Genomic DNA, 22,124 nt, shown 5'->3' on the forward strand with positions numbered 1-22,124 from the left:
CAAGATTGCCAGTCAGAACACAGACGGTTGCAGCTGAGTCAGTTTCCTGAAGGCAATCTAGGGACATCCTGGTTCTTGCCCAGTGCCGTTGTGATGATCAAATTCGGTGACACAGTGGACAATATTGAGCTAGCAACATAGTGCAAAATATAAACACAGATTTTGCCAGGGTCGCCCTCGGCTACAGAGCAGGACAAAGCGCGAGGAGCAGCTGCTTACCAGACATTAACTCTCTCCTTACAGCACAGCCATCTCTGGGGTACGGATGATAAATGTGCTGGGTTGTTATGGAAGGGGCCATGCGTAGCCACATCTGCTGCTGGTTTGCTAAGGGTGTCAAGGCAGGCTAGTGTTTTAGCGTGGGCCTGGTCTGACCACGCTTCAGAGCTTTGGAGATAGGGCGGCCTTTCTGTAAGTGCTGACACACTCTGGCAGCCTGCAGATCCTTCAGCCATTTGCCTGAATTCAAACCCACTCCCAGTCCCAATGCCCCTGTTGCGTGATTCTCTGACTTGAGAGAAAACATTATATCGTATCATGTAAGAACTACCTAGAGTTGAGGTGCCCCAATGCCCCAGAGGAATACGCTCACATTTCTTCTTCAATGGCCCCGACAGAAATCTCATCTGATGTTTTCCCTTTAGAAACAAGACGGCAAGATATTTTCTGGGAAGTCATTTAGGTAGACTAAAGCAATCTATAAGGGTCTATTGATTAGAAGGAAATGTGCCTCAAACTTGATTTGTGTGCAGTGAAGTACCTTGGAAGGTGGTGTGATTGACAGTGTTGAACAGATTGGGTCTGGAGAAGTTAGGCTACCTCGGCTCTTCTGCAAGGAGGTAAAGTCTGGAGTGAGACACAGAACTACAGAAATGAAAGGGGGAAAAAAAGCCAAACAACTTATGTTGTACCAAGTGTGTACCCCGGTACCTTGTAGCCCTGGACACCTGTGAATACGGCCAAACACATTACAAAACATTCTCTTTCTCCATGTCCCATTTTCTGTCCTAGAACGCAATTGCATGGTTCCCCAGCCTGAAGTTGCAGGTGATGGTGTTGTGTCACAGAGTCAAAAGGTTGGAAATGCCTGCAAGGCTTTGTGTAGTGTATAAACCCACACAAGCAAAACATACATTGTTTGCAGTGGGTTACTAGGAAGAAAAGATACCCAGAGTGTTGTATGGAATTTGAAAATATCCTATCTGTACTTGTTGGTGTTGTTTCAAATTAACAAAAGCTGGAGTCATCAGAGAGGAAGGAGATTCAGGCGAGGAAGTACCTCCATGCGATCTGGCTGTAAGGCATTTTCTCAACTGGTAATCAGCAGGGGAGGCACAGCTCATTGTGCATGATGCCATCCCGGGGCTGGTGGTCAAGGCTGAGCAAAACAGGGGAAGCAAGCCAGTAAGCAGCACCCCTCCATGGCCTCTGCATCAGCTCTGGCCTCTGAGTTCCTGCCCTGTTTGAGTTCCTTTCCTGACTTCCTTCGGTAACAAATAGCAATGTGGAAGTGTAACTTAGTTTCAGTCAAGGTGTTTTGTTGCTGCAATAGAAACACAAACTAAGACAAAAGCCACCAAAATGCCCTGCTTACTCTCATGTTGTTTAAGATTGCTTTTCACAATCCCACAAGTGGCCAGCAAGAGTAATGGCATTGTTCTTCTCACTAGAAGCACTAACAAAAATATGAACCCCCAAATGGCTGTCTGTAGTCTTATACTAGTGCAGAATCACAATAGACATTAGGAAAAGCTAAAGTGACAATTTAAGAATTCTGTAGCTTGAATAATAAGAATAAAATGCACAACGGCATTGTAAGCCATATGCTGGCAAGTTATGAAAGTGTAGGTCTGCTTATTTCTAAAATGCAGACCTGTTGAAGGTTTTGCATTCTCTTCCCCAGACCTGCCTGTCTTTCTTTTCAATTTCCCAAGGCAAATTTGCTGGGAACTAGAGTGATCATTGAAGCAACATTTAGAATAATACAACACTAGGGCCAAAGAGGAAAAGAGTGGGACAGCATAGAGCCTTAATTTCAGTTGCCAGCATAGCTAAATAAGTTAATTCTAAAAATTTAATATAATATTAAATATTGCCAAGGAGCCTTTGCTGGGCTTCCCTGTGCTCTAAGCAAACACAAATCTTCCTGCAAGGACCCTAAGGAAAACAGAGCAGAAAAATTTATCTTTTTTCCTTCCTTCCTTCCTTTCTTCCTTCCTTCCTTCCTTCCTTCCTTTCTTTCTTTCCTTCTTTCTTCTTAAAATCCTAAGTAGCCATTCTATTAGGCTAAGTGTTATTCAGAAAATAGTTTATTTTTTCATAAAAATAGAAAATTATACCCTGGTATTTTGCCCTAGTAACATGATATGTATTTTGAAAATAATTCCTGATTTTTCATTGTGAAGCAATTTCCAACTACTCTGAAAGAATTCAAGTTATATTCATAACTCATAAATTTGACTCAAATAAATTTAAATTAAATATCACCTGAGCAGCTGCACTTTTGTAAACCAGCCAAATACATCTCAGTGTATTTAAATGCAAGGCACACTAGTGTTCTTAAGTCTATATTATTTTTTAATTTTACTCATTTGTTTGTCTTTTGAGACAGGGTTTCTCTATGTATCCCTGGCTGTCCTGGAACTCATTCTGTAGACCAGGCTGGCTGCTGGGATTAAAGGTATGTGTCATGAACTTCATGGCCCTTAAGTCTATGGTACTTAAAAATAAGCCAAAGGCTAATCTTTTAAACATTAGTGACAATGTGGGGTACAAGCATGCCAGGAGGTTGAGGCCAGCCTGATCTACACCTTGAGCTCCTGGCCAGCCAAAGCTGCATAGTTAGACCCTGTCTACAAAACAAACAGACAAACCAGAGAGGGGGGAGGAAAGAGAGAGAGAGATCTTATCCTTTTGTCTGGCTTCCATGTGCACTCATGTGGACATAAACGTAGACATATATTTAAGTTTTTCAGGCAGTCTTACCAAGTTAACAAACACAGCTGCTGCATGGCCCGAGTATTCAAACAACAATGCTGAAACTGAGAGGGAGCTGGGGATCCTCTGAAACAGCTATTGAGTTCAGGGACGTGACAGAATATGCCCAGCAACATGTCCTTGGAGGGTCTTAATGGAAGCTGATGGAAGAGCTTCATTTCTTAAGGTAGGTACACATAAAGGAGGTTTTTAAGTTCTTGAAACAACATACTGACAGAGTGGAATTGAGAGAACTTTTTCACACCCTTATTCCAATACTTTACTCCAGTGAGACATAAACTAAATGTTTAAAGTCATCCATAAGAGCTAGCCAGAGCGGTCCAGGTCTGGGTCCCACCCTCTGTCGATGCTGAAGCAACGCATTGCATGATGGAAAAGCATTTTTAAAGTCAGCTCACCTGATATACTTTTTTCTTGCTTTTATTTATTTATTTATTTATTTTGCAGCTAGGTGTGCTGCTAAGTGAAATATGACAACATCAGAAAGAAAATCAAAAGTTCTGAAACCAGTTTAAGCATTAGTGCAATGACTGACACAGAGGGCAGATCTCCTCCGAGGAAACCAGGATGGTGTCCTCAGCACTTTAAACAGGAAAAGCTGCCGGCAGCAGTGACTCTTCCACACAGCGTGTGTCTAAAGTCTGGGTCCTCCTCTCTGAACTTCCTCGACCTCAGCCAGTTTCTTTTGTAAAAGTCATTAACGTGATGAGACCCTGAAAGGAGGGTTCTGATGTTAAGGTTTTTTTTCTTGCTCGGGAAGGAATCCAGCAGCTTTGAACCTGGCACACATCCTATTAATCCCACCAGTGCTTCTGTCTGTCTGGGTGACTTTCTCAACAGAATCCTCGAATATGAGTTAGAAAAGCATAAATCACCGGATTAAACTTGTGGGGAACGATGAAAGCTAAAATTGTGTATGTACATGTGGTGCGACAAATGGGCCCTTTTATTATTTAACCTGAATGAGGGCAATAAATTTGGAACAGGTTCTGCTGACAGTGTTGGTAATCCTGAGCAGATCTGAGGAGTGTCTTTTGAATGAACTCGGGGTTTCCCCAGTAATCCCTTGAATTAAAGGTGGGCTGGATAACTCAAGCAATCTGCAAAGTATCATGTTATTTTCCAATTTATCTTTTATTTTTGCTAAGAAAAGAAAGATAGCTAAGATACAGGCTTTAGCGAATACGATCAGAAATCACATCTGTCATTTCACTTATTTTGTAAGTTGTACCTGAGGTCAGTGCCTATAGTTTTTAGTTTGTCACAGCCTGTTGCTGCCCTGGGTTGTTTTCGTGGTGTTTTCTATTCATAAGAGGTACCAGGCTTCTTAAACAAGTCAGCCACGTCCTCTTCTTGTCTTGCTTTTCACCATCTTGGAACCTAGTTTCAACACTAACAACTTCTTAAATGACTTACCCCATTTTTTTCCTTGTTAATAGCATTCTTTCTTTTGATTTTTGAAAAAAAATTCATATATTTTAATTGTATAAAATAATGAGTTTTGGGATGAAGTTTCCAAGCTCATATTTTGGCCTGTTCACCTCTCTATCTGCCTCACTTGCTCCCCAGGTCACCCTGCCACTGGTCACTTTCTTCTTCCCAATAGTCTTCCTTTGCTTTCACATCCTTATCTTTGTAAATCCAGATGCTATGTGTGAGAGACCACATGATATTTGTCATTCTGTGTCTGACTTTCATCACTTACCATGATGGCAAGCTGTCATAGTTAAGTTAGTTCTTCTATATTGCATACATTTTAGAATATAAGATAAAAGTCCCTTTAAAATCTGATATAGATTCACTTAGGTTGAAAGAAAAAGCCTGAAAAATTCTTAGGTCAATGCTTGAAGTCACTTCTAATAATATCTGACGATGAAGAATATTTTTGTAAAATTTTGACATTTACTTACTCTTTAGTGTGTTTGTGTGTGTATAAGAGAAAGAGAGAGGGAGGGAGAGAAATGCCTGCCTTTATTCCTCCATGTAGGTCCTGAGAATTCAAGCCAGGTGCTCCAGCTTGATGGCAAGTCCCTATACCCACTGAGCCATCTCTTTGGCAGTTCTGTAAGTTTTTATTATTAGGAGTTTTTGTTATTAGCAATTATTATATGTCAGGGTTTTTTTTTAAACTCACCTCAAAGAAATCATCATTCAGAGATATGGAAACTATCGTATCAGCACTTCTACAAACGATGAGATTAAGTCACATAATTACAGACTCTTCCTGTGGTCACATGGAGCCACTGGCAGAAGCAGGAGTCAGTGTAGCTCTGTGTGGAACTGAGGAGTGCGGTGCATAGGCTTAGATCGTGAAAGGCTTCAGGTTCTGTCCTCACTCTTCTCCTCTCCCTAACAACTGCTACATAACAAATTAGTCTAACAATGATTGCCACCCGTACTACTTCATAGATTCTGTGGGTCTGGAATGGAAGACTGGGTGATCTCTGTACAAGGTCTCCTAGGATCTTGACACTAGCACGTCAGATGTTACACTGGAGCAAAAGGTTGGCTTCCAAGATCATGAGCACAATGCAGGAAGGCTCATCTATGCCTCCGCTGTGGACAGAAAGCCTTGTCTTTGCTGTATAGACCTTTCCAAAGAGCTGCCGACTGCCCCCTCAACAGAGCAGCTGACGCCCTCAAAGCAGGATAATAAAAGTTACAGTAGCTTTGATGACATTTTGCCCTCAAAACTCACCCTCCGTAATTCCTGTTGTGACCTATGCATTCAGCCATGTTCTGTGTAGAAAAAGACCATACAAGTGGATGGGCATCTGGAAATCAGAATCAGTTGAGCCAGTTTTGAACCCAGATATGATAGCTACTAACATATATTACACTCTGAGCAAGCGTTATGTTCCCAGCATAAAACACAGTAGGAGAAAAGTTAGACATGTACTTCTAGATGTAGAACAGAGGAACATTCTGCAAAGTTACATAGGCCTTCACTCAACTGATTCAGATCTTGAATACCGTTGGAGCGGAGATTATTACTTTTATTAGATAAAAATTCCCAGAATAATATTCGCATCGTATTCAAATATAGGACAAAAATCATATCCCGAAGGAGATATTAAAAATTTCCCCTGGTTATCAATCATTTTGTTCTCATCCAAATTATGATTTTACTTAACACAAATTACCAAGGGCTATGTAGACCGGAAGTCAGCATATGAGTTTCGAACATGGCCAAATAAACATTTGCAGGTTTGTAGACAATTTAGTTCTGAGCAAATCTGCTGGTGAGGCACAAAACCCTGTAATAGGCTGTAGAAAAGACAAGACTCACAGCTGGCCAAAATAAAACTTTATCCACAACAACATGACAATGGTCCTCGGTGGGGAGGGAGCTGAGCATGCGCCAGCCCTGGGACTGACTGAACATTAAGATAGTAATGTCGGTAACAGTGACATTAACAACACAATAAAGAAGACAGTGCAGCTCTGGGGACATAGCGCAAGCCTGTCAAGACCTATGATCGAGTATTACCTTGATTTCAGGTGACTAAATTACATTTAATTTTAGGTGACAGAATCATGTTGTGTGTCTTGCCTGCAGAGTTCTAGAAAACCTTGTAAATTTTCCAATATAGAAAAGATGAGCCAGGTGCAGTGGTGCATACCTGTAATCTCAGCACTCAGGGAGGCAGAGGCAGACAGATCTCTGTGAATTCAAGGCCAACCCGGTCTACAAAATGAGTCCAGGACAGCCAAGGCTACACAGAAACCCTGTTTTAAAAAACGAAAAAAAAAAAAAAAAGAAAAAGAAAAATTGAACACAAACATAATACATAATAGATAGAATAAAATAGTTTATAAGTAAAATTATAACTCTAGAAGCATCAAGTCATTCTAGAGTTTAAACTACATTGGGGGGTGGAATTTTGATAATTCTTATCTCCCTCTGTTCCATGAATATTTCGTAATTTGGCTGACCTTGAATGCCCTAAACTTTATATGCAGTGTCCAAGCCAGAATCAGCACTCAATAGCCACGTGTTAAGTGAATTCAAAATCCTATCTACTTTATCTCCTTTACATCACATCTCTCCCCCATCCCCAGTCCTTCACTGCCTTTTCTTTTATTTTTCAACAAGCTTTTCAAGGCGTCTGATGATAGATGAAGTTCACTGTTAGCTTGCTTTTAAGAAGTCATCCAACAAAGAATAAATGGCAGGTAAGAAACAGCTATTGGAAGGTAATTGAAGACATAAAGACTTAAAAACAAATTGAAAAATTATAGAACAAAATGAACATTGACTTCAAATAGACCGGCTAACAGGAGCAACGAGGCATCAGATAATAGAGTAATTGGTGAGGAATTTATTGGCTCTGACAACGCTATTAAAGACCAGTTCAATTTAGCCCTTCTCATTTTTATTTCTGTTATTTTTACTTTGAGGACAAGGAGTTTTTTTAAACCCACATTCTAATGTGGTTAGACCTATAGCTCAAATAAATCTACGACAATGTTTATCACTCATTTAAACAAATATGCCTCTAATTACTGGATCTTTATATGTTTAAGAACCAGGCATACACTGACAACTAAGATCTGGACCTGGCCTAAGTGCGCCAGAGGCTGACAGAGATGCAGGAAATACATAAGCACTGTAAAGGCAGGCCACAGCATCGGGAACTATGAAGCTCACAGCCAATATCTCCATATTGGATATTTGTATTAAGCTGTAGTGTGACAGATCCGTGTGCCTCCACTATTTTCACTTTTCAAAACAAAAGGAACAACCATGAATTCACAGATAGTTTCACTGGAGTACACTGCTTTGTAATCATTTTCTTGAAAATGCTTGTTGCTAACGCTAGAGATTGAACCTCAGGCTTCATCCATGCTAGGCAAGCACTGTATCACTCATCTATATCCTGGCGTACGTAAGTGGAGATTATTAGCAGTGTTTTTAAGGGAGGTGTCTCACAATGGGGCAAATTATATTGTAAAATGCTACGTTCAACAAATTAAACTTTTTCCTCCTTCCCTGAAGAACTTCTCAGTGCCAAGCCACACTCAGAGGGCAAACATTGTTTTGTCTGGGTTACAAAGGCATTTGTTGAGACATGAAGCTTTAGTGAAGCAAGTATAACTTTGTAAGACATGGATAGTTCTTAGGACACTGTTTGAGAAATGCTTTCAAATAGAATTTAATTTGTTCAACCAAATAATATCTGCTGTTATAGGAAACAGATATTAGTCACCATACATGTGTGTACGTGTCTGTCTGTGGATTAAAGCAAGGAACATGAGCATGCTAAGTATTCCCTCCTCCAGCGAGCTACGCTTTTATCAGTCCATTTTCTGTTTTATGGCAAGATAAGTGAAGCTAGATAGTTCATTTCTTAAAAAAAGAAGCTTGACATAGGGATGTTGTCCAGCATTCATCCTACTCAAGGGGTGTGACTCCAATCACTAAGCACTTTCTATGGGGGCCTTCTCCTTTTAAAGTTCCTCCTTCCTCTCATAGTGATGGTGAAACAGGCCTCAGGTGGGCTTGCTCCTTTGCGTGAACCGCTGGGACCTGCTCACTCACATCCAAGTCACCATAGAGTACTCTTTTTTAAGTGAGATGCCACATGATCATACAACAGGACATTTTTTAACTATTTTTTATTGATTTCTTTTATTTTTCATTAGTTACATTTTATTAACTCTGTATCCCTCATTCCCTCCCAAGCCCGCCCTCCCTCCCTTCTTCTTCTCCTCCTTACCCCTTTCCAAGTCCACTGACTGGGGAGGACCCCCTCCCCCTTTCATCTGACCCTGTTTTATCAGGTATCTTCAGGACTGGCTGCAAAGTCCTCCTCTGTAGCCTAACAGGACTGCTCCTCCCTTGGGGGGTGGGGAGGTCAAAGAGCCTGCATTGAGTTCCTGTCAGAAATAGTCCCTGTACTCCTTACTATGGGAAACCAATTGGTTACTGAGCTACCACGGGCTACATCTGAGCAGAGATTCTAGGTTATATTCATATATGATCCTTGGTAGAGTGTCAGTCTCAGAGAAGACCCTGTGCCCAGATATATTTGGTCCTTGTGGAGCTCCTATTCTTTCCATGTCATACAAAATTCCCCTTCTTTCATATGGTTCCCTGCACTCTGCCGAAGGTTTGGTTATGAGTCTTAGTATCTGCTTTGATACACTGCTAGGTAGATCCTCTCAGGGGCCCTCTGCTTTAGGCTCCTGTCCTGCTACTTGTTTTTTTCCTACGTCCAATGCACCTCCCATTTGTCTTTCTAAGTGAGGGTTGATCATCTTACCTCGGGTCCTCTTTCTCATTTATCTTCTTTAGGTGTATAGATTTCATTATGTTTATCATATTTTATAGGACTATATGAGTGAGTATATACCATGTGTGTCCTTCTCCTTCTGGGATACCTCACTCAGGATGATCTTTTCTAGTTCCACCATTTGCCTGCAAATTTCATGATTTCCTCGTTTTTGATTGCTGAGTAGTATTCCATTGTGTAAAAATACCACGATTTCTGTATCCATTCCTCCGTTGAGGGACATCTGGGTTGTTTCCAGGTTCTGGCTATTACGAATAAAGCTGCTACAAACATGGTTGAGCAAATGTCCTTACAACAAGACATTTTTGCACAGTTCTTGAACTGAGCATCTTTCAAATCCCCAAATTGGTCAATTCGTTGTATTTGTCTGTGATCCTATCAAAGGCTCATCCTTGACTAACTCCTGAGAGGGAGCTGCGGACCACACTGACAGAAAGCAAAGGAGTCTGTGGTTTCAACTACTGGGAGCAACAAAAGATGAGGAGAAGTGAATTGATGGCCTCACCAGGTTGGCCCTCAGTGGAAGGAGTCCTTGTTCCCCTTCCCCCAGCCTTTCCCTCCTCCTTAAGTCTTCATAGCTTTTTATTTAAACTCTTTCTCTCTCTGTGTGTGTGTGTGTTTGTGTTTGTGTGTGTGTGTGTGTGTGTATGTGTGTGTGTGTGTGTGTGTCCTCCCTTCCTTTCTCCCTCCCATCCTCCCCTTTATTAGAGATTCATGACTGGAGTAGTTTTCAGCTGAACCACACTAACACACATTACAGCAACAACAGAATTTCATAATTAAAATACAGCAAGAGAAATAGTGATGTCAACAGCCCCAAAAAAAGCTGTCTGCCACAGCGAGAAACAGGCTCTGCCTCCTGATCCTTCTCTATTGGTTCTGTTTTAGGGAAATACGTTTCTTTCTTTTTTTTTTTTCCTTTCCTTTTCTTTCTCTCTCTTTTTTTTCAGACAGTTTCTCTGTGTAGTTTTGGCTGTTCTGGAATTCCCTGTGTAGATCAGGTTGGCCCTAACTCATAGATCTGCCTGCCTTTGCCTTCTCATGCTGGGATTAAAGGCATGTGCCACCACCACTGGGCTAGGGGAGATAAATTTCTACCAGCCATGTATGGGTTTTGTTGACACAGTCTTTCATTCCAGCACTTAAGAGGTAGAAGCAAGATGATGATCAGGAATGTAAGCCTCAGCTACATGGGGCCCTTAAGGCCAGCATGGGCTACATGAGACTTTGTCTCAAAACAACTGAAAGCTTATTCGATCTCTGTATGTTTATGGAAAGTTTTCTTTATGTTAGACAAAATTTGAATTACACCACACTTTTCTGCCATTCATTACCTTCCGGTTCGGGTTTGCCACATTGTAAGATGGGTTCTCTATAGCATATCCCTAAAGAAACTCAGACAATAGTTTTAAAATTGTTAAACTTGTCTCTAATAGTCTGACTGCCCATACACCTAGTCAATGGGTCTCTGGAACCTGTATTCTGTGTATAGTCGGACCAGAAGGGAGACTGCTCTGCTAGGATGAAGCTCATGAGATTCTTAAAGAAACTGAGTCATGAAACTGTAACTATCGGCTTGAAGGAAGGAACATAATTCTATTGAATAAACACAGGCATAGAGGTTAGTATGAACACACACCTTCAAGCTGTGAAATTACCTAAAGAACAGAGAACCTGTCCAGATAGAAACCCTGACTGTTTGAAGAAATAACATTTACTATTTTGTCCTTCCAGACAGCCTACCTCTGGCCACACCACTTGTGGGTGTTGACCCTAAGATGAACTCTAAGAAAAGGGAAGCTGTTACAGAAAGAGGTCCTGGCAGAGAAGGAGGAAGAGAGGGTCCTAGGAGTTTATGTCCCTCAAGATAATTATTATGTCAAAGTGATAAGGAATTTGGGAATATTTTTGTACAGTTCTTGTTTGTCAGTTTTTAATAAACTTGAATGTGGGAATGTATAAAAATTAACTTAATAAAAAGTCATTATTCCCGGGGAGTCCACCTCCTAATTCCAAGCATCATATTAATACTGTAAACATACCATTATTCATTTACTTTAAAAGAAAAAAAAAAAGAAAAGAAAATTACAGCCCAATGGAGATCAAACTGGGACCTACAAAAATAATGCTTTGTTGTTGTTGTTTTGTTTTGAAGTTACAAATACCTTTAAAAGATATTTGTGGGAAGGTCTACAGGGTTAGGCAGGAAATCATCTAACATTCATTAAATACTTACAGGAAGGAGTGTCCTCAGCATATGAAAATGAAAATTGCAGAAGCCACAGAAGGAAGAAAAATCACAGATTGGTGCCTGACCAGGAGCAGCACCTGCTTTGTGGAAATTAAAACCGTGTATTAAGCGGTCCTGACTTAATTGCCATATGGGGTGAAGCCCAGTCTCTGATGTAAAAGGGTCCCAGATTATAATTGGGCATCATGGATTAAAATTCAATACCTGAAAATTTTCTCAGAAATGAATAGGCGGCCGGGACAGACTGCCGAGCCCAGTACAATGCGCTTCCCGCAGCTGACGCTGGAGGCCACTTTATTTGGCACCCAATAAAGTTCCCAAGTGCTCTCCAAGGGCATTCAGCTGCTGAGGGCTTTATTTTTTCATTCATCCCGTATAATGCTGCCAGTAGCAGATCCAAAGAAGTCCCTGAATCAGCTCTGTGGATGAAATTTTCTCAGGCTGAGCGCTGGGGAGACAGCTACACTTTGGAGTGATCCTGGGACCTCTCCGGCAGCAGAGACACCCCGAATAGCAACAGCTTTCTAAAATGTCATTCTACAGGACATTTGGGGAATGGCAGGACAGAAATGAACATTAAGGCACTTACAAAGCCGATGCCCTTCCTCCAGGGGTAAAAAGTTTTAATGAGAATTAGCTATTTTCCTCGTTAGCGTGCGGCTTCCAGTATCTATGGCACAATCAAGGCTTCTGGTCCTTTTGCGCGCGCGCGCACACACACACACACACAGCTACTGCTGCAGAGTCCAGGCTGTCCCCTTGTTACCCCTCTCAGGCATGCACGCTGCGCAGTTTGTGTTATAGTCAGCTCTCTTTCCGTGCTTTTCTTTCATGCAGTTACAGTGATGAAAGCCAACCCGTTCGATATTTCTGTTTTATAGGCACCGATACTCAGGGCATTCTCTGTACGCATGTGTTTTCTAATTATAGACTCCCCAGCCCCACTCAGGTATAGAAGCTGTGGGAGCTTCCGTCATTCAGCAGGGTCACAACCCTGTCTGAGGCTGTATTCATGTGACTTTCTCCACATATTTTTATTTAAATTTCTAGAGAGGTTAAAAGGTGGTGATTTTTATTGTTGTTTTGCCTTTGTTTTAGAACAACTTCTGCATGTTTCTCTGCCGGTAACAGTCTACTAATTATTTTATATGAATTACTGCTCACAGCAGGACAGAACAGGGTTACTGTCAGGAAAGAGTTAAGTTACATTTCCATTACAATCAAGAGCAGGGCTAATTATTTCAGTTCCAGCCAGATTTGATCTAAACAGGAAGTGTATTTGGCACGTACTCTAGAAACCTAAGGCTCATATATATATTTGAAGGCAGAGACTAGAAAAAAAAAATTCTGTTTTGGGAGAAATTGCTGTATCTACAGTAGACTCACTAAGAGAAGCACAGTGATATACAATAACTGAAAAAAGGTCTGCTTTAGTGTGATGACCAAACTTTACAGCACAAATGAACTACTTTACCCATATAACTCTGCATAGCTGTTTACATGAGCTTCTAAACTGACCTTTCTTTTATTATAGAAATATTCAAGTTTGTGAAACAGGCAGGTGTGAACACCCATGCTCCCGGGGCCAACATGTATCCCTGTCATGTCTGCTCTTCTGTGTCCCAGCTCCTAGCCACACTGTGCTCCGCCTCTACCAGCACCCTTTCCGTGCCTTAGGCTTGTCGCAATTTAGACATAGAATCCAGACAGCAAGGCATTTCATCTTTAACTGAACGTGACTGCTGGTGGGATTTTATTATGGTGCCTCATATCTCTAGTTCACTTATTCTGAAGATGGAGGCAGAAGGATTGCTGTGAGCTTAAGGCCATGCTGGGTTACCTCGTGAGTTCCAGCTCATCATGGACTACATGAGGCACTTTATCAAACACACACACACACACACACAAACACACACACCCCTCAGTATACATATACACAGACACATGTGTATACCTACATACATGTGTTTATTTTCAACCAGCGTGGTCGTGGTCTCAGCTCAAGCGTCTTATTTTGGAGAGCACATTGCTCAGGAAGAGAGTGCCCCACCCACAACATGAAGTGATGAGCAAGGTGGGACTTGAGCAAAATCCCATGTAAGCACCAGAACTTTGAGGATCCAGATGTCTCTTCCCAGAGCTTTCTAGACAGCTGCTGTTGTGTGCCTGACCAGTGGGCTTCCAGGATTTTTCACCTACCATTCTTAACACTGCCCTTCCTAGCCTGCCTTCTGCCTTCTTCTTTTTTTTTTTTTTGCCTCCTTATTTATTTTTGCCTTTCTATAAATCATACATAATAACAGTTCCCACATCATAGCTTGTTAGAATTTTAATGACAGCCTCCAAGGACAGGTGCCAGTTAAATGAAACATATAATTAAAATTTGTGCTATTCTAAAATTGGGTTACTTGGCAATAAGCAAATCACAGACAACCTCCATTGAGATGATGGGCACGCAGTGCTTATCCGGGTTACCGGGTGCGCAGCAGATTCAATCTGGTCCTGCCTTTGCTGGGTGCCAAAACAGTTGATGGAATGTTTAATTGTACTCACCGACATTTCAGACACTCACTCGGCACCTGAACACGTGCTCGGCCGCTTGGGACTTCGGCAAACAGTGTCAGTACTGCTGATTAACCTAATAATTTGAGTGAAGGATATGTGTTTACCAAGCAATTTAGGGGTGTGTGTGTGTGTGTGTGTGTGTGTGTGTGTGCAGTTACCACCCCCATTTGATAAATCAAGCTTCTCTTTATACCATCAAATGTTTCTTTAGCCCCAATTCTTCCTCTCTAAGAAATAAAAAGGAAAGATACGAATCCCAGTCCCCACACTGGCTGTGGAGTTGCTCTTGTATCTCAGGCTTGTGGTTCCTAACAAGGCTATCATTCTCCTCTAATAACTACCCCTTGAAGTGTCTTCACTTGCATAGCCTTCCAAGAATGCTGTATTTCATCAAGTGCTAGCTCTGATACTGTGACTAACCCTGTTTTTTCTCCTCTTCAGACTTTTGGAAGTATACTGAGGCCTGGAAGTACCTGCCACTAGAGATGTGGGTCTCTACTGGCTTGGAAAAGTCATAACCCTTTTATCTGACCCTCTGTGTGTGTGTGTTTGGTCCCATTAGCCACAGAGACAAATGGTCTTTTCTTCTTTGTTTTTGTCTTCTTATTTTTTGTTTTGTTTTGTTTGAGACAGGGTTTTTCTATGTAGCTTTGCTATAAAGACCAGGCTGAGATTTAAGCCTCCTCCCTAGGGTCCTCCTTAGTGTTTAGCTTCTTGAGGTCTATCGATTTTAGTATGGCTATCCTATATTTGATAAGCAATGGGCAGGTGGCAAAGGAGAACTCCCCCTTTCAGTGGGCTAGGGGAAGAGGATAAGGGGGAAAGGGAGGGAGTGGAGGATTGGAAGGAGTTCAAGGAGGGGGCTTCAATTGGGATATATAATGTGCAAATTGTAAAATATAAAATTAAAATTAAAAAAGAAAAAGAAATCCAACAACAACAAAAAAGACAAGGCTGGCCTCAAGCTCAGAAATCCACCTGCCCCTGCTTCTTGGGTGCTAAGATTAAAGGTGCATTATACCACCTGTCATTGGATGCCCGTAAGCCATTCGACTGCTGGAGTCTTACACCTGTGAGTTACCCATGTTCCTCCAACATGGTCCTTACCTTTGCATTCTCTCACGCTCAGTGCTCTCAGACAGCATGGCTTTTTGGTTCATTCTCTTTTAGGGTTCCTAATATTTGGCTAGACTCCTTAGTGACCACGATTAGCAGACACAGTGACCAGATGTGCAGCTGAGCCTGGAGGCCCCCAGGGCACCTTTGGATAGACCCCACACTTGAATTTGAATCTCTGCAAACCAGTATTTATGGAAGGAGGTTTTCACTTAGTTAAGAAAGAAACTGGCCCGTCTCTGTGTTCATGTATCCTACTTCCCATTTCAGACCTTTTGTGTGTGTGTGTATGTGTGTGTGTTTTTGAGGATCTAGGATAGGGGTGGAGATTCTTACCTGCTTCTGCTCAACCTGTTGCACTTTTACTTTTTAAGTCATTTAAATGCCCAGTTATTCCTACCTCACTATGTGGGAGTTTTACTCTATGAAATGTACTATAGAAAGATTTTCTTGTATGTTTTATTTAATTTTTCATTTGAATACATTTGGATTAAAAAAAACTTAATGAAAGGTGCAAACCATTAAGAGAATGACAAGAGTGGATTAATTATTGCTTTTCAAGCTTTCATTCTCTTTTCAAACCATATTGAATCACTTGCTATACATGAACCCAAAACCAAGCACTGGTTTTCCTTTCAGGAAGTACGTGATAAAGGCTGTTATACTTTTAGAACCATTAGAACCTTGAAGTTATAGTGATTAAAAAAAAAAACAGATTATTTAGCCTATACAACTTTGTGATAGCTATGCAACAAGGAAGTTTGTTGTTAAATGACCACACACACACACACACACACTCCTTCTTTCTCTTATTTCACACATAGTGATTGGTGGGGAGAGAGAAAAAAATTAGACAAGATTGGGGTGCCTGGGATCTGGTTTAATAGGTAAAGACCATGACTGGGAAGTGAATAGAGAGAAAGCAGCAACCCTGTGAAGAAAGCTTATTGTCTTTGATGCGCAGCTGCTGCTGCTGCTGAGCACTGACTTTTGCCTGGTGACAGAGCCAGCTCACTGGAATCGTCACAGTCCCAAACCTCCATCACTGGCTACTAAAGTCACTCTTGTCTATGCCTTAAGATATTTGTGATAAACAGCAGAATGTATTTGTAGTATCGTTACTGAAGCAAATTTAGGGATTACATTAAGTGTCATTCAAATCTGATGCTTCTATGAACTAGTTTATCTCCTTCCAATCTTTCTCTTTTATACTTTATTAGCATATCATGGAGGCAATGAAATCTTTCTATAGTGTAAAGGAAGAGGGTGACACATTCTAAAATGACAAGAATGATCTTCAGAATTGTTTTCAACAGAATTTCAAACTAAGTCATAATAAACAGTCAACAAACCCCACCTGTTTTTATGATGAAAATCAAACAGAATTGTAGTCTATAAAGAGGGAATAATTACTTAACTAACCAAAATGATACAGTTCATTATTTTCCTATTGCACATTTATGTAGTTTTCTCCTTTGTAACACATGCATAATTTGATTTTTAAATATGATTTACATACGGTACTTGAAGAGACATGTAGAGACTGCTGTCTAGCTTTTTCTTGTTAAAGCAATGTCTTTTCTTTCTAAGGCCACATAAGCTTTCCTCAATACCCAGCTTAAGACAGCATGTAGACTGATGAGGGAAACAGATGATTATTATCTCAACTGACTGAGCAAATGTCTGCCTGTGAAGGCTCATTCTACAGTAGGAAGAATCTCTTCCTATCAAGGAGTCTAGCATTCTCTTCAGTGGTATAGCCAGGGCTAATGTACCAAGGCTCTTATGAACAAACCCTTAGCCACACTCTTGTAAGAGACCTTGATGAAAATCACTGGGAGACACACACACACACACACACACACACACACACACACACACCATGAGTCTAAAAAGGGAGCTACCTGGGAGGAGTAAAGGGATCAGCCAGATTAGAGGGGAGCAAAATTAGATGATGGGAGGTGAAGATGATAAAAATGCTTCATATATACATGCATGAAAAGTCATAATAGAACCTTCATTATGTGTAATTACTATACGCTGATAAAAAAAAATAAGAAAGGACTTGGGGAAAGGAGCCTGGAATGCTCAAATTCTTCCAAGAAAAAACTTACAGAGCTTTGTGTACCCAAGGTTTAAAGATCTAAAGCAACACAAAAGCAACATTTTCATCTCAAAGGATGCCAACCACACTGTATCCTTGTCTCTGTTTATAAAGCACATTCCTTCTCCTTTGCTTGGGTCCATTGTAGTCACAAGGTCACGGGCTGGCAAACCAGAAGACATTCTTCACAGACGAGCCTGACACCAGCACTTGCCACTTATTACACACAGATGGTGTTTTGAACCTACGGTGGGGAGTAGTTTACAGAGCAGACCTAGCAACTGGTACTCAGTCTTGAAAATGCCCCACTCCTGAGGCTGAGAGGCACCTGTGGGTAGACAGTTTAACTGACAGCATTTGTTCAGAATGAAGTTTAAAAAAAAAAGTTTAATGAAAGAAAGAATGAAGAAAGGAAGGAAAGAAGGAAAAAGGAAGGAAGGAAGAAGAAAGGAAAGAAAGAAAGAAGGAAAGAAAGAAAGGAAGGAAGGAAGGAAGGAAGGAAGGAAGGAAGGAAGGAAGGAAGGAAAGAAGAAAGAAAGAAAGAAAGAAAGAAAGAAAGAAAGAAAGAAAGAAAGAAAGAAAGAAAGAAAGGAAAGTCCACATTGGTCTCTGCCTTCCAGCTTCCTGTGTAAAGTGCAAACAGTACTGTCCTTTCTATCCTAGATAGTGGCATTTTTTTTCTCCTCTGAAAGCTGTTTATATAGGCTATTTTAAACATTAACTTGTAAATAAAATACAATACTTGCCACAATTATCCCCCCCCCATATTGAGAGCCTGTGGACACCACTCGGGGTCCCACCCTCTCCGGAGATGCAATTTAAAAGCCTAGTAGAGTCTTTGAGAGACTCGCCATGAAATACCTGGAGTTCTTTCTTAAGAATCTGTGTTTCTCTGTGGCCAAGTCACTCCGTTGTTACAAACGCTGTGTGTAAGGTTACCAGATTGTCTGGCAGTCCATTTTTAACGAGGATGCTGCATGGTAAAGCCCTGAAAGCATGAATATAAGTGCTCAAACTGCTTAAAATATTTTGTAACCATAAATTATTATCCAAAAATATTTTTCAAGTAGATAAAAAGAGTTGTCAATTCTGCCTAGTGAATGCCTCATAAGGGGCTCGTTTGTGGTTGAAAACTGAATAAAAGCAGTAAATTAAGACCAGACTTAACCAGGGAGAGACTGTAATCCGCTGCAGATTCTCTTGCTGAATGAAGTATTGTTACGTGAAGTTATCCTCTTTGCTTGTGCAGTTAACGGGTCACATCTGTGGCCGAAAGGCTGTCTCTGCTCACAGGGAGAGAGGCTCTGAAGCCCGAGGACTCGAGCGGTGCTGATTTGTGATGACGGTGATAAGTACGGGATAAAGGAAACTACCCCACAGAGCTGCCTGCGAGAGCAGAGGGTGTGAGGGATCTGAGCTATTGTTCCGAGGAGCAAGGGCCACCAGGCAGGGCGTGGGCCCCTGAGAGACCGGCGGTGTGGGTTGTCTCATGGTCAAGACAGTGCAAAGGACCAAGAAAGGCAAGCCAAGAACGGCAAGCTCCGAAGCTCCGGAAGGAGCCTCTGGGCTTGTGTCTGTGATGAGAGCCGACTGAAATATGGTGAATGTCAAAGGCTCATCGCTCACTGTAAATGTTCAACGTCAGGAATTTAAATCGTTTACAGACATCAAAGCCCTTGGTGATTATTTTATCCAGAGCTGTTGATTTTCCTCTGTGTGTCAGCAGTCACCAACATTAATGAGTTGGTGACTCCGGAAGTCTTGACACGAGCCTGTTTAGTCTTAAGTACCGGTGGGTTCCTTTGTTTTCCGTGATAACGTCAATAAAATAACTGATTTGCCTTTTTGTAAATTAAACTGTAGGAAGGCAAACAAGATATCTCTCTCTCTCTCTGTCTTTTTTAGATTCCATTTACCCCCACAAGGATATTAATTTTGGTTTTTCCCAGGAGCCTTGTAGCTGCTCTGCCCCTGTTTTAGAAAACCTTGTCACATTGGAGTCCAAAAAAAAAATTCTTTCATGAAACTTATTTTAAGAATAGTTATTTTTCATTATTTAAGAGAACTTCTTATATTTCTAATTCATTCTAGTACACATATTTTATAAGAGAAAAGAGGAGAGATTGTTGTATAGAGATATAGAACTTAGATTCTAGAGCCCAAAGCCTTTAAAAACAGCATATCCACCTATCTATTTTCTATCTATTTAGCTAGCTAGCTATTTATATATCATCACCTGTCTTTCTCTTTTAAAGGTTAGATTTGCAAGAAAAAAAATTATTCTTGAACATAAGTAGCTATTTACACCTTAAGTTTATAAACCAATATGTGGGAAGTTTGGACTCTTTACACTCTACTGGGCTTGCAGGTAAAACTCTTTTTATTGGGATTTTTTTTAAGAATAGAATTTCACTTTTTCTCTGCGTGAAAATATTTAGGCTAATGAACTCTCTGTCATATTCCACAGCTCTATGGAAGTATAAACTAGGTTACCCATCAATGAACAGAGCAGTGGGACTTAGGGTAACACATGTCTTAAAACTGTATGTGATAGATTGATTTGATTCCTGAATAAAGTTTACAATCACCATCTCCATCTTGGTTATTTAATTAAAAATAACCAAGACATGACTGAACTTATCACATCTGTACAAAGAAATCTGTTTCTGAAGAAAGCACAATTAAAAAAAAAAAACAAAAACAGAACAAAACAAAACCTTAGAGTTACATGTGTATTTCTGATACTACTAAGACTCTTCCTTTTACATAGATAATGAGTCACAAGCTTAAGTGGGTAGAGGTTTAACTGAGACTATCTACAAATGCTTCATGGGTTCCAGAATATGACAATAGCATTTTTTCAATCAAATGCAGCTTTAAAATTATACCTGCCCACCCATGCTCTCATGCCCACATCTACAGGAGCCCGCATCTGCACACTTTATATATGGAGAAAACCTGCTGAAATTGACACTAGTATCTAAATGGCTGCCTCTGTGCTTTGGAGTTGTGTTGTCTAAAACTGTTGCAGGTTGATGAAAATAACAATTTATTTCTACCATTTGCATAGCTTCTGCATGTCACAGCAAGTTAACAAAGTAATGACTTATTCTTAAAAGAAAAAGTGCTCGTTAGCATTTTGTGAGTCCCTGTTGTGTATCGGGTCCCTTCCATGTTATGAAAAGGTTGTGGATCCACTTACTGTAGCTCATCAAAAGTGTAAAGGTGACAGGTGAAATCCTCTTTGTTGTGGGCGCTGAGAAATAATCGCTTAAAGGTCAGTTTGCACTAGAAAAAGAACATTTGTTTAATAAGTAACTCATTTTGGGATATGCTGCACTTTTAAAGGTTACACAACAGACCAAGTTGCCAGCGATGGCAGCGAGAAGTATATTAAACTCGTTGGTGCTATAAAAAAATGCTTTGTTTGATTCAAATTTCCACACATTCTCATATAGCCCACAGACGTTCCAAGGGGCCCAAGCTAGCAGAAGAGAGATGGCTCATTGGGTGAGTGTTTGGTGTACAAATATGAAGTTCTGAGTTCAAATCCCCATAAAGAGAAAATGAAAAGAGCTAAGCAAGGCTGTATGATGGGGTTAACCCCAACTTGAAGGGAAGAGGAGCGGGTGGGTCCTGGGAGGTTGTTGTTGAGGCAGCTGGCCAAAACAGGGAGCTTCCAATTCAGGGAGAGGAGCCTTCTCAAAGGAACAGGGTACAGAGTCACAGCGGAAGACAACTCTGGCGTCTGTGCGCATGCTCAGGCTCATCCAGCTGCACACTCCCAAGCGTTCACAACAGACACACACACACAACACACACAGCCGAAACTACCCATACTGTGGGTTCAAAGACCATTGGCTTACACCTCACCTCTGTTCTCAGCTGCTGAAAACAACACGAGTGCAGAGACAAGTGTGAGAGAATATGAAGAGACAACTGTGGACACAGACACGCACACTCGCACATGCATCGCGGACACCCTATTTGATCCATTCCTTCGGGTTTATTGTTTTACAAGGATGTCCGTGAGTCTGGGATTGCACTTTTCTCCTTGAGTTTCCTAACACCGTGTAACAAAAATTGTCTCGCTACCAAGCCCCTATATGAAAAGAAAAAATTATTGATTCAGCTATCTAAACAAGAGCTATTGATTTATCTTTTCCTATTCCAAGACCAACTTCCCTCCCTGCCTTCTCCTGGAAAAAAAAAAAAAAAAAAAAAAGACAAAAAGAATTTGATTTGGCAATGAAATGGAAAGTTAATCTGATATGTAGACAAAAGAGAAATAACAAAAGAAAAATGGAAAAAGGGCAAAAATCTTTTAATCCTAGAAATTAAAAAAAATCTGAATAAAAGTGGTAGTTTATTTAATACAACTGTGTACTATTAAAATATTTTTTTTTTTGCCTTTAGGGATATGATGTACAACAAATAAAAGCTGTCTAGCTGTTTTTATATTTAGCCTTTTATTTTGTCTTTGTGAAGCAATGTTTTAAAGCTGTAATAATTTTCTCTAGAGCATTAGCTCATTGCTTGAGATAAGTATATGAAGAAAATAACTCTAAGAAAAACCTTCTGATCATTTGATTGCTTATAAGTTACAGTTTGTTTTTTTTCCCCCTTTACACATCCGTTGCTAAGCTCCCCTGTTAAAATATTATCTTGGTAGCAAATTATAAGTCCTCAGATTTTTATAATGAGTTGATTTTTAACACACAATGAGTTGTCTGTTTAATTACAGCAGGAAAACAATACATTTTCAAGAAAGTGCCTGAGATTCCCTATTTAGATA

At 40.6% G+C, this 22,124-nt stretch overlaps 1 protein-coding gene and 1 long non-coding RNA gene across 38 annotated transcripts in view; one reads left to right on the forward strand and one right to left on the reverse strand.

The window, feature by feature from the left end:
* LOC132656865 (uncharacterized) overlaps positions 1-20,583 on the reverse strand; it is a 44,210-nt gene extending 23,627 nt beyond the window's left edge. The window contains exons 1-3 of the long non-coding RNA XR_009594647.1: positions 20,532-20,583; positions 14,098-14,182; positions 11,530-11,621 (exon numbers count right to left, since the gene is read on the reverse strand). This is a non-coding gene — a long non-coding RNA (uncharacterized LOC132656865). The remainder of the gene's footprint in view (positions 1-11,529; positions 11,622-14,097; positions 14,183-20,531) is intronic.
* Adgrl2 (adhesion G protein-coupled receptor L2) overlaps positions 1-22,124 on the forward strand; it is a 636,611-nt gene that overhangs the window by 252,659 nt on the left and 361,828 nt on the right. The window lies entirely within an intron of this gene.

Source organism: Meriones unguiculatus, chromosome 10, assembly GCF_030254825.1.
Source record: "Meriones unguiculatus strain TT.TT164.6M chromosome 10, Bangor_MerUng_6.1, whole genome shotgun sequence".
Taxonomy (NCBI): Eukaryota; Metazoa; Chordata; class Mammalia; order Rodentia; family Muridae; genus Meriones; species Meriones unguiculatus.